This window comes from Mandrillus leucophaeus, unplaced genomic scaffold (assembly GCF_000951045.1).
Source record: "Mandrillus leucophaeus isolate KB7577 unplaced genomic scaffold, Mleu.le_1.0 Scaffold1031, whole genome shotgun sequence".
Classification (NCBI taxonomy): Eukaryota; Metazoa; Chordata; class Mammalia; order Primates; family Cercopithecidae; genus Mandrillus; species Mandrillus leucophaeus.
In genome coordinates this window covers 129030-139720 of record NW_012098444.1, presented here as the reverse complement: position 1 = coordinate 139720, position 10691 = coordinate 129030, and the positions used below count along the sequence as shown (strand labels likewise).

At 47.1% G+C, this 10691-nt stretch overlaps 1 protein-coding gene across 10 annotated transcripts in view; it reads left to right on the top strand.

The window, feature by feature from the left end:
• Window positions 1-5249: 5249 nt before the first annotated feature.
• Window positions 5250-10691, top strand: part of ZNF672 (zinc finger protein 672) — an 11007-nt gene continuing 5565 nt past the window's right edge. For 3 of the 10 annotated variants that reach the window (XM_011978134.1, XM_011978118.1, XM_011978126.1), the window contains exon 1: window positions 5250-5817. The gene's annotated coding sequence lies outside the window, so the exon portion shown is untranslated. Of the gene's footprint in view, window positions 5818-6269; window positions 6716-9179; window positions 9238-10691 lie in introns of those variants that run through there. The other 7 variants (XM_011978143.1, XM_011978181.1, XM_011978184.1 and 4 more) reach the window with 7 other exon arrangements.

Here is a 10691-nt window from a genome sequence, read left to right as displayed (position 1 = left end):
TTAGCCAGGTGTGGTGGCAGGCGCCTGTAGTCCCAGCTGCTCCAGAGGCTGAGGCAGGAGAATGGTGTGAACCTGGGAGGCGGAGCTTGCAGTGAGCAGAGATCAAGCCACTGCACTCCAGCCTGGGCGACAGAGCAAGACTCCGTCTCAAAAAAAAAAAAAAAAAAAAAAAAAAAAAAAAAAATTCCAGTTGAAAACTTGCTCCCAGAAATATATAATGTAAAATCTACTAATAAATGTTAATGAAAGGGACAGCCTGTATTACACTTATTTGTTTAACTTTTTAGAGACAGGGTCCTGTTTGGTCACCCAAGTTGGAGTGCAGTGGCCTGATAATAGCCCACTGCAGCCTCCAACTCCGGGGCTCAAGCAATCCTTTTGCCTCAGCCTCCCAATTAGTGAAGACTACAGGCCTCCACCACCATGCCTGGATAATGTTTTGATTTTTGTTTTTGTAAAGATTGGGTCTTGCTATTTTGCTCAGGCTGGTTGTGAACTTCTGGGCTCAAATAGTCCTCCTGCCTCAACCTCCCAAACCATTAGAATTACAGACGTGAGCCCCCATGCTTGCCCTGAACCTATATGACTAAAAATCTTTATTTTTACCCTTGTTAAATCTGCTGAGTTTTCCAGAGGTAAATTACTTTCCCGAGTTGCTCATTACATGTCATAATAAAAACAGCAAACACTTAGGCAGTGTATGCCTTGCACCAGGCACTGTTCTGGTTTATTCATTTGATCCTCACAAAAACCAACTACAGCAAATTGTACCTTCATTTTACATTGAGGAAATTGACAGACAAGGAGATTAAATAACTTGTCCAAGGTCATACTGCTACTAAGTGGTGGAACCAGTCTTTAAACACAGACAAAAGTATTTAAGATTTTTAAAAATAACTTATAGTCACACATCATATGTTACGTTTAAATGTATCTACTTACTTTTTAAATGCTCTAATTTGTGAAAATAACCAAAATCAAAATACTTTCTAAAGATCTGACAGGTTTGCATGTGATACCATTATTATTTATACTACTGTTCTTTTTTATTTTTTATTTATTTTTTTTTTTAAATTTTTTTTTTTTGAGCTGGAGTCTCGCTCTGTCGCCCAGGCTGGAGTGCAGTGGTGCTATCTTGGCTCTGCAAGCTCCACCTCCCGGGTTCATGCCATTCACCTGCCTCAGCCTCCCAAGTAGCTGGGACTACAGGCATCCACCACCATGCCCGGCTAATGTTTTCTATTTTTTAGTAGAGACAGGGTTTCACCGTGTTACCCAGGATGGTCTTGATCTCCTGACCTTGTGATCCGCCAGCCTCGGCCTCCCAAAGTGCTGGGATTACAGGCGTGAGCCATAGTGCCCAGCCCCTATACTACTGTTCATAACCTTTTAAAGTGGTTTCAATTATAAAAACTGATTTTATCCTACCTTGCATTTTCCTTTGAAACTGATTTTTCCCCTGAGAGTTCTGCTTTGTGATTTTAATTCTGTATTTTATTTTGTGAAACACTGAGTCTAGATATGACTTTTGAACATAATTTTTATATAACATAACTCAAAAAAAAATTGTCGTTAAGGACTAGGAAGCAATTTGTATTTTAAAGGAAGTTGATCTTCAAATGTCCTCTCAACAAATATTCTACTTTTGTGCTATTTCAATTTTATCTAGTTTACTGTAGCTCTTCACAATTAGTTTACCTGTACAAATGTAAAAATAAGTAAAGTAGCAATCTCTCCGACGGAATCGGTGTTTGAGTCCTTGAAGTTGACCACAGACTGTAAGTAGCACAAACTCCAATCGTTTTCTATTAAGGTTACTGTTTAATTTAAAAGACATTAAATCCTCTGTGTCAACCCATTAAGATTAATATGTGTGTTATTGATTCAATTTATGTTTTCACTTATCTTCTTGTTTCCTGAAATCCATTTTGATATGGCTTTACAATATGTTTACAACTTGAAATTAATACAAACCCTTATTCCTTAAACACCAAATAAAACCTTCATTTCAGGATTTAATCAGTATAGTCTTTCTGGTTCTTATTATTCTAAATTGTTAGATTTCACTTTTCTGTGCTTGGTTCTTTCCTCTATTTGAAAACTGTGTCAGTTGACATCTGTGGAGTTATTCGAGGAAGAACTGGGAGCTACCGTCCTCTAGAAGCCAGTATTTTTATTGTAACTGAAATTAGAATGTTTGAAGAATGGAAAACATTGTATTTAGCAATATAGGAACAAGATGAATGAAACTGAAACAGTCTTCTCAGTCCTTATACCACTAATAACATGGTAAGCCTTCAGCATCTGATTTTTGGCATTGTGAATACCCACTGGGCTCACACTTCAGACAGGGATTTGAAATAGTGGTGTATACCTTAGCCCTACTTACTTGCCTTTCAGTTGCCCCCAACTCACTCTCTCAGTCTGGATTGAGTGCATGCTCACTCCTTTCCTGTTCATCTAATCCCTCTGCCTGACCCAGTCCCATCACTTATATTGCAGAAATCTCCCAGTGGGGGTGTGTGTTGGGAGATGAAAATCATTGTCACCTCCATCCACAGACCCCTATACAAAATCCTGGCTACATGCTGAGCCAATGAAGTTTACTGATGACCTACTGCAGAATTACCCTATTCTTCCTCTTGTGCCTTTACACCACTTGGTACTTTGCACATGATGGGATGGCAAGGTCTGTGGGGGCGTCTGCCCTCCCTCAGCATGTCCTCAAAGGACTCAGTCTCCATTTCGTCTCCAACACTTAGCCCATTTCTTTGCACATACCAGGTGTTCAGAAATGTGCACCCAGCCTCTGACTGACTCTGCCCTCAAGCTTATAATTTAGTAGGAAAAATAAAGTATGCACATTATTCTAAAGTACATGGTGGCCAGTCATGGTGGCTCTTGCCTGTAATCCTAGCACTTTTGGAGGCCGAAGACAGCAGATCACTTGAGGCCAGGAGTTCAAGACCAGCCTGGGCAACATGGTGAAACCCCATGTCTACTAAAATTACAAAAATTAGCTAGGCATGTTGGTGCGTGCCTGTAGTCCCAGCTATTTGGGAGGCTGACACACGAGAATCACTTGAACCCGGGAAGCGGTTTCAGTGAGCCGACATCATGCCACTGCACTCCAGCCTGCGTGACAGAGCAAGACTCTATCTTAAAGTACATGGTAAAGGATGTAAATAACAGAGAAAGTGTCTTATGTGTCTTGTGGCTTGCAAAGACAATAAATACTTTTACAATTTCTGGATGAACAATACTAGTTGTCTTCAGAAAGAAGATACAGTTTTCACTTTGAGAGTGGGTTGGCATTTGAACAGAAGCCTGAAGGATAAGTAGGACTTTGGCAGACAAGAAAAAGTGGAGGAATAGGAGAAATGTATGCCAAGCTGAGAGAAATGCAGAAGGTAGGTGGGGAGTGATCCGGTTTAATGAAGAGTTTAAGAGAACAGAATGGAAAGACAGGTTGGAATAGGTGAAAGAGGGTCTTGAATATTACACCAGAAGAGTAAACTTCATTTGGTGGCTGTATAGACTTTTTTGACTGTTACTGAGCAGGAGTGTGATGCAATCAGAACTTTAGGGAGATTCATCTAGTAGGTTCACAGCTGTTATCTCCAACATCTAGAATACTACCTGGCATATAGTAGACCTTCCATAAATATTTTGAATATTTACAGAACCACATTAAGAGTTGTCATTTATTGATGTAGATGTGTAGAGAAATAAAACAATTTGGATGTGATATTTTTAGTTGACAGATATACACATAACTTCATCCTTGACCTTTCTTTCACTACCTTTGGCATTCCTGTTACAATTATCATCCCCCACTGTGATGACTTCCATAACATCGGAAACCTAAATCCAGCTTCCTGTTCTTTCCCGGCGTTATGAGTTTTTCCCTCCAAAGCTACACAGAAGAAAGTCATCTAATCCAGGCCTCTTTCACGTGAAAGTTTGTTAGAATTTGTGTACAGTCATTATGTGCACAAAAAAGATTTCTCTTTCTAGGTTAAATATCCCCAGCCGCTTTAATTGTGTGACCATCCTAGTCACCATCCTCTTCATGTCTCTGGGATTAGCCAAGTGTGTCAGTGCCCTTAAAAACATGACATCAATACTGAGCAATGAGTCCAGAAATGTCTAAATTAGTACATTTCTCTGGCTTACTCTGGAAATATCCTCAACTAATCATTCTCTATATAATACTACCTTATCTGTGTATGATTCTTTACAATAAAAATATATATACTTCAAGCGCATTTTCCATCTCTCTCTCAATGTTATCGCTTCCTGGTTCAGGTCCTCATCACTCCAGACCTGCATCCTGTGTCTTGCTTTTCAGCTTTCTTGCCTGCTGCTACCAGATTTGTGTTCCTTAATCCGTGTTGTCATACGCAGGTCAGCAAGCACTCATTGATCATCTGTGGTGTGCTGGCCCTGCGCTCATGCCTCAAGGGATCAATTGTTCATGAGTAGGACAAGGCCTGTCCCTTAAGCTATGGGGGAACAATATTCATCTGACTATAACAACAGTAACAACATGCGGGAGGTTGCGCTGCAGCATGGATATATCCCCAGGACTGAGGACAGAGAGGGGCATTCTAGCATAGGTTTATGGAGATAGCATTTGACTAAGCTTTTACAAATTAAAACAGAGAAGAGGTAAGAGTTATCCAGTCCAAGCATGGCAGGTCTAAGTGTACACTAATTTAGGGGACCCCCTGAGCAGAGCTCAGGATGTGTAACAGGAAGACTGGTACTAAGTGACCTGGAAAGGAAGATTAGAGCAGTAAGGAAGGACCTTGAGGGCCATCCCTGGGCGTCTGTTCTGATGATATAGGCACACTAAAGGATGGCCAGGCTCCCAAAATGCATCTCCGGAAAACAACACTAGTAGCATTTCCTAGTAGAAGACATTAGGGTCAACATTTGGACAGGCAGTTCAACCAGCAAGCTCATGGAGAGGCAGCTGGCAAGCCGACCAGGAGTAACCCCTATCCCTGCCATGGCAACTTTGGGCGTATCATTAACTTGTGGGGTCCTCACCTAAAATATAGGATAAATGCTCATATTTCCCCTGGCAGGGTTGTGGTGAGGTCTGAGAGATAATGGGTATCCAGTCCGGCCTCGCTTACAAGAAGGCGCTGACTTAACTTCGGGGATGGCTGCCGCGGCCCCGTCCGCGCCGGGCACTGGCTACCGCGCCGGCAGCACCGAAGGGTACGCGTGTCTGGGTCCCGCCGGCGGCCGCGGGAGGAGCCGCTGGAAGACTAGACGGTGGGCCGCCTGGCTCCCGGAACTCCGCGGCTGGCGGCTGAGGCGCGCGCCGGGCTCGGCGCCCTTTGCTCTGATTGGGCGGCACGAGGCCCAGGGGTGGGCCGACAGACAAAGGGGGAGGCAGGAATTGGTCAAGTCCGGAGAGAGGGCGGGGCCTTGGCGCGCGCGGGAGGCGGGAGTGGAGTCCCCCGGGCTTTCTCTCTTAGCCCCGCCTCCTTCCCGGCTCCAGCTGGGGCCGGCGAGGCTGAGTGGCCGCTACGCTGCTCGCTGGCCTCCCAGTCTTCCCAGCAACCGGTGACACTGCCCGCGCGAGACTGACCACTAGCCGGCGCGGGCGAGAGGGACAGGAGCGTGACCTCCCCATCCCAAGGGGCCGGACGCTCGGGCGCCTCCGCGCTCCCCCAACTCGGAGGCCGCGCGCGCCGTTAGCCCCTTCCTCGCTCCCCCGCCCCAGTCCCGCAGTCCGGGAGGCGGGGGTCGGCGCCGGCTGAGTGGGAACCGCGCGGTGTCTGAAGAGCCAGTCGGCGACCGGTGAGGGGACTGAAGGGCAGGGGAGGGCACGGGTGGCGCGGGGCAGCGGTCCTCAGCTGTGGCTATTCTCCTCCCACCCGCCTCGGGCGACTGTTGTCAGCAGCGGTCGGGAGCGCCGCCCGGGCTACGAGTGACGCGGAGACACTGCGGAGCGAGCGATTGGCCGGACACGTCCGCGCGGCCTGCTCCTCCCAGGCCTTCCCCTCCGCCTGTCCTCCCCGGTGCTCCCCGTGTGACCTTCGGGGCTGGCGTCACCATGCCGAACGTCGCCAGGCTGAGCCGACTTAAGGGGGCAACGGCCGGCACCGAGTTCTGGCAGCGTTAGACGCTCCCCACTACGTCTCTGCGGCCCGGTCTCGCCCTCCGAGTCGGCGGGCGCCACAGGCGAGGGGCTAGGGTAGGCTCGGGGTTGGGGAGGGGCTCGCCCGAAGAAAGTTTGCCCAGCAACTTGTGACGCGCGCCGCCTGAGGCGCCCCAGGATTGGCTGCGCTACTGTGGGTCACGGAGAGCGGCCTGTTCAGGTGCTGTGTTCCTCCTCCCGCGAATAGTTGTGCCCCGCTCTTAAGTACCAGGCACCAAGTCCCAGATGAGTGGCCAGCTTCCCTTCTTTCATCTTGGAGCGCACAGTTCGCGCAAGTGGAGCTATGGAAGCCCCATGCTGTGCTGCTCTAATCCTGTGAGGGATTCTTAGGGGTTGAGCGGGGAAGGACTGAAAAGGGCTGCAGACTGTTTAGGATGCCTGGAGTGGAGACGGGAGTTAAGCCCCTTACTCAGAGTCCCTCTTAAGAACTGTTCAGGGCCGGGCACAGTGGCTCATGCCAGTAATCCTAGCACTTTGGGAGGCCAAAGTGGGAGGCTCTCTTGAGCTCGGGAGTTCAAGACCAGCGTGGGCAACATGGTGAGAACCCTCGTCTCTACAAAAAAAAAAATAATAATAATAATGATAATTAGTCGGGTGTGGTAGCACCTGCTCATAGTCCTAGCTCCGCAGGAGGCTGAGGCTGGAGGGTTGCTTGAGTCCAGGAGGGCGACGCTGCAGTGGGACAGTGATCAAATCACTGCATTCCAGCCTGGGTGACAGCAAGACCCTGTCTCAGAAAACAAGAAGGACTGTCCTAGGGAGAGTAAATCCTAAGCACCAGATTTCTCAGTGTTAGCAATTTATTTTTTTATTTTTTTTCTGAGACGGAGCCTTGCTCTGTCATCCAGGCTGGAGTACAGTGGCGCGATCTCGGCTCCTTGCAACCTCCGCCTCCTGGGCTCAAGTGATCCTCCCACCTCAGCCTCCCCAGTAGCTGAGACTACAGACGAGTGCCAGCACACCCGGCCGATTTTTGTGTTTTTAGTAGAGACAGGGTTTCATTATGTTGGCCAGGCTGGTCTCGAGCGCCTGACCTCAAGTGATCCGCACCTTGGCCTCCCAAAGTGCTGGGATTACAGACATGAGCCACCGCGCCTGGCGAGACTTAGCAATATTTTGACCTTTCCATATGAAACACTATAATAATAGCTTTTTTTTTTTTTTTTTTTGAGATGGAGTCTTACTCTGTCGCCCAGGCTGGAGTACAGTGGCATGATCTCGGCTCACTGCAACCTCTGCTTCTCAGGTTCAAGTGATTCTCCTGCCTCAGCCTCCCAAGTTAGCTGGTACTACAGGTGCGTGCCACCGTGCCTGGCTCATTTTTTGTTTTTTTAGTAGAGACAGAGTTTCACCATGTTGGCCAGGCTGGTCTCGAACTCCTGACCTCAGGTGATCTGCCCCCCTCGGCCTCCAAAAGTGCTAGGATTACAGGCGTGAGCCACCGCTCCTGGCCAACTTTCTTTACTAAAGTTTTCCCAACCAGGAGGATCAGACACTCCAAGTCTGCTATCGTAAAATCAGACAGCTAGTAATGGGAAGAACCAGAATTTGGATGCCTGCCTCTCTGGTTCTGCTACACAGGTTGCAGGCTCAACTCAGTAAACCAAAGCAGAGTATTTGTATATGTAGTGGGTAATGCTATGGAGGATAGGACGACTGTAGTCAGGTCCTTTCCTCCAGGGACCTAACATTTGGGAAAATTGGATTCCGGACTAATACATCACTTTTAAAAAGCACTGAATACCTTCTGTGTGCCCAAGTCCTTGCTAGGCCCAGGGAAGCTGCAAAAGATCTTACAGTCCATTCTCTCTCATCGGGGATGCTCTGGCCACTCTGGGCTTCAGGGTTGCCTGTGTCTCAAAAGGACAGGACAAACTCCCACTATGTATGTTCTCTCCTTGTCTACATCCATACCTTCTCTATACTTCCCAGATTTCACAGGAAAATCTTTGTGAAACCAAAACTTCCAAAAGAATGTATTTGGACTGGGCATGGTGACTCACACCTGTAATGCCAGCACTTTGGGAGGCTGAAGCAGGAGGATCACTTGAGGCCAGGAGTTCGAGACCAACCTGGGCAACAGGGCAAAACCCTGTGTCTACTAAAAATACAAAAATTAGCTGTGGTAGCTCGAGCCTGTAATCCCAGCTCCTTGGGAGGCTGAAGCACAAGAATCACTTGAACCTGGGAGACAGAGCGAGACTCTGCCTCCAAAATAAAAAGAATGTGTTGGCTCATGATCACACTTAAGCACTTGAGCTGAGAGCGAACTGTCATTCCTATTTCCACCAGCTCCTTAGACATAGACTGAATCTGAAGCTGGAAGGAGCAACTTCTTTTGAAGTATTGGATTTTGTTTGTTTATGGGGGAAGGAAGCAAGGAGTGGCAGTTCTGGTGCTCTGAATTCCATTCCCCATCCGCACCTCCTAGAATAGGACTTAAATCTTTCTGGAGTCGACAGGAATCCCTGTTTCCTGTTACATTCACTGATTAATATATGCTCCTTCCAGCTTCAGATTCAGTCTGACATGTCTAAGGAGCTGGTGGAGACAGGAATAACAGTTCGCTCCTACCCGAACTGCCTAAGTCTGATCATGATCCAAATACATTCTTTTGAAAGTTTTGGTTTCACAAAGATTTTCCTGTGAAATCTGGGGAGTATAGAGAAGGTATGGATGTGAACAGGGAGAGAACATACATAGTGGGAGTTTATCCTGTCTCGTTGAGACATGGGCAATGCTGAAGCCCAGAGTGGTCACAGCACCCCAGATTAGGGAGAATAAAGCTGAGCAATGAGTAGGAGGGAGGTCTGGAGGCAGGGGGAGCCTCTCTGAGAAAGGGTAGAGAGTCCTGAATGAAGGAGTGAGAGGGCTTTGCCAGTAGAAGGAACTGTAAGTGGCAAGGCCCCAAAACTGCCTCCTGAAAGCCAGGGAAACTTCTACTCCACACCTATCTAGAGTGGAGAATGGATAGTTTGCTTCTATCTCATCCAGATTTCAGGGCAGTCTAGGGGTATCACAGAATCCTGGAGACAGCAGCATCACTCAGGTCCTGAGGGGTAAGAATACAAGGAGAAGCCAGAAGAATCACCGCTCCTGATGCAGCTACAACTCCCACCCTCCCACCGCCAGATCCTGCCCCTCTTCTCATGGAGACCATTCCATTCCTGGGTCAGGGCCCCAAGATGAACACAGTGCACACGGAGCATTCCCTGGGGCCCCAAGTGCTGGTTCTTGGGGTTGGCATTTTACCCTCTTGTCCCCTGGCTGCCTGGTGCTTCCCTGTGAATTTCACAGCCAGGTCTTTCCCTGCTGCTCAGTGAGCTGCTGCAAGCCTCTTGGGGCCTTTACGAAGGGGTGGGGCTGCCCTAGGGAGAGTGAGAGATGGGCTACGTGGCCTGCTGACTTACTCCTGTCCCCAGACCCACCTGCCCACTTGTGCTGGATGACTGGACAAGCCTGTATAGGAAGCCCAGGTCACATCGGGGTTACTAATAACACCCACCTCAAAGGACTACTGGGAAGACAAAAGGGAAACACATGTACAAACATGTGAGAGTTCTTGTGTGTTAATACCAGTAACAACTGGTATGGTTTCACCTTCTGAGAGTCGCAGTGAGAGAAGGTTTTGCATAAGTCACAACCCCAAGTCCCTACCAGGTCTAGATGTCTAGTTTCCAAAACAGCAGGTAGACTTTTCTGGAGAGGGTGGCTAGGAACTAGGGCCTTGGAAAATGAGAGGAACAGCTCCCTCTATGCTTACTGAAGGTAAGGTCAGACAGGGTCAGTGACCTTTCCTCAACTAAAACCCTCCAAGGACTGAGGTGGGTTAGCCTCCCTTCAAATGTTCCAGGATTTGGAAAGGCCATTTGGACAAGCACTATTCAATAAAAATAAAATATAAGCCACATTTATCATCTTAACTTTTCTTTAAAAATGGGTAAAATGTATTGTGATTTATTTCATTTAACCTAATATATCCAAAAATATTTCAACATATAATCAATGCTAAACATTATTAATGAGGCATTTTCATTCTTTTTAAATACTAAGTCTTTGAAATGAGGAGAGTATTTGGCTTTTACAAACCAACTCGGTTTGAACCAGCCATGTTTCAAGTGCTCAGTCACCACATGTGGCTCTGGGCTACTGTAGTAGACAGCATAGCATGGAACAGTTCCCCTCGGCCCTATTCCCTGCTGCCCAGACCAGGTTTACCAACTCTGACTTCAAGATGACCACTGGTGTCTTGTGAATCTTGACTTTTTGAGGTCTTTTGTCCCACCCCAGAAATGCTGGCATGGCAGAACAGATAACCAGGGAAGAAACATCTTTATTCTGATTGAAAATAAAGATTTTCAATTATTATTCAATTATTCAGAAACAAAATGACATATGAAACTCAGAAGTTTATCTTGCCCCTATTGTAAAGTTTTTCCATTAGCTTATCTTCCTTCTTAGTACCTGTTTTGTTTCGTTTTTTTAGTTATATGTATAGTATTTGGTTTTTTTT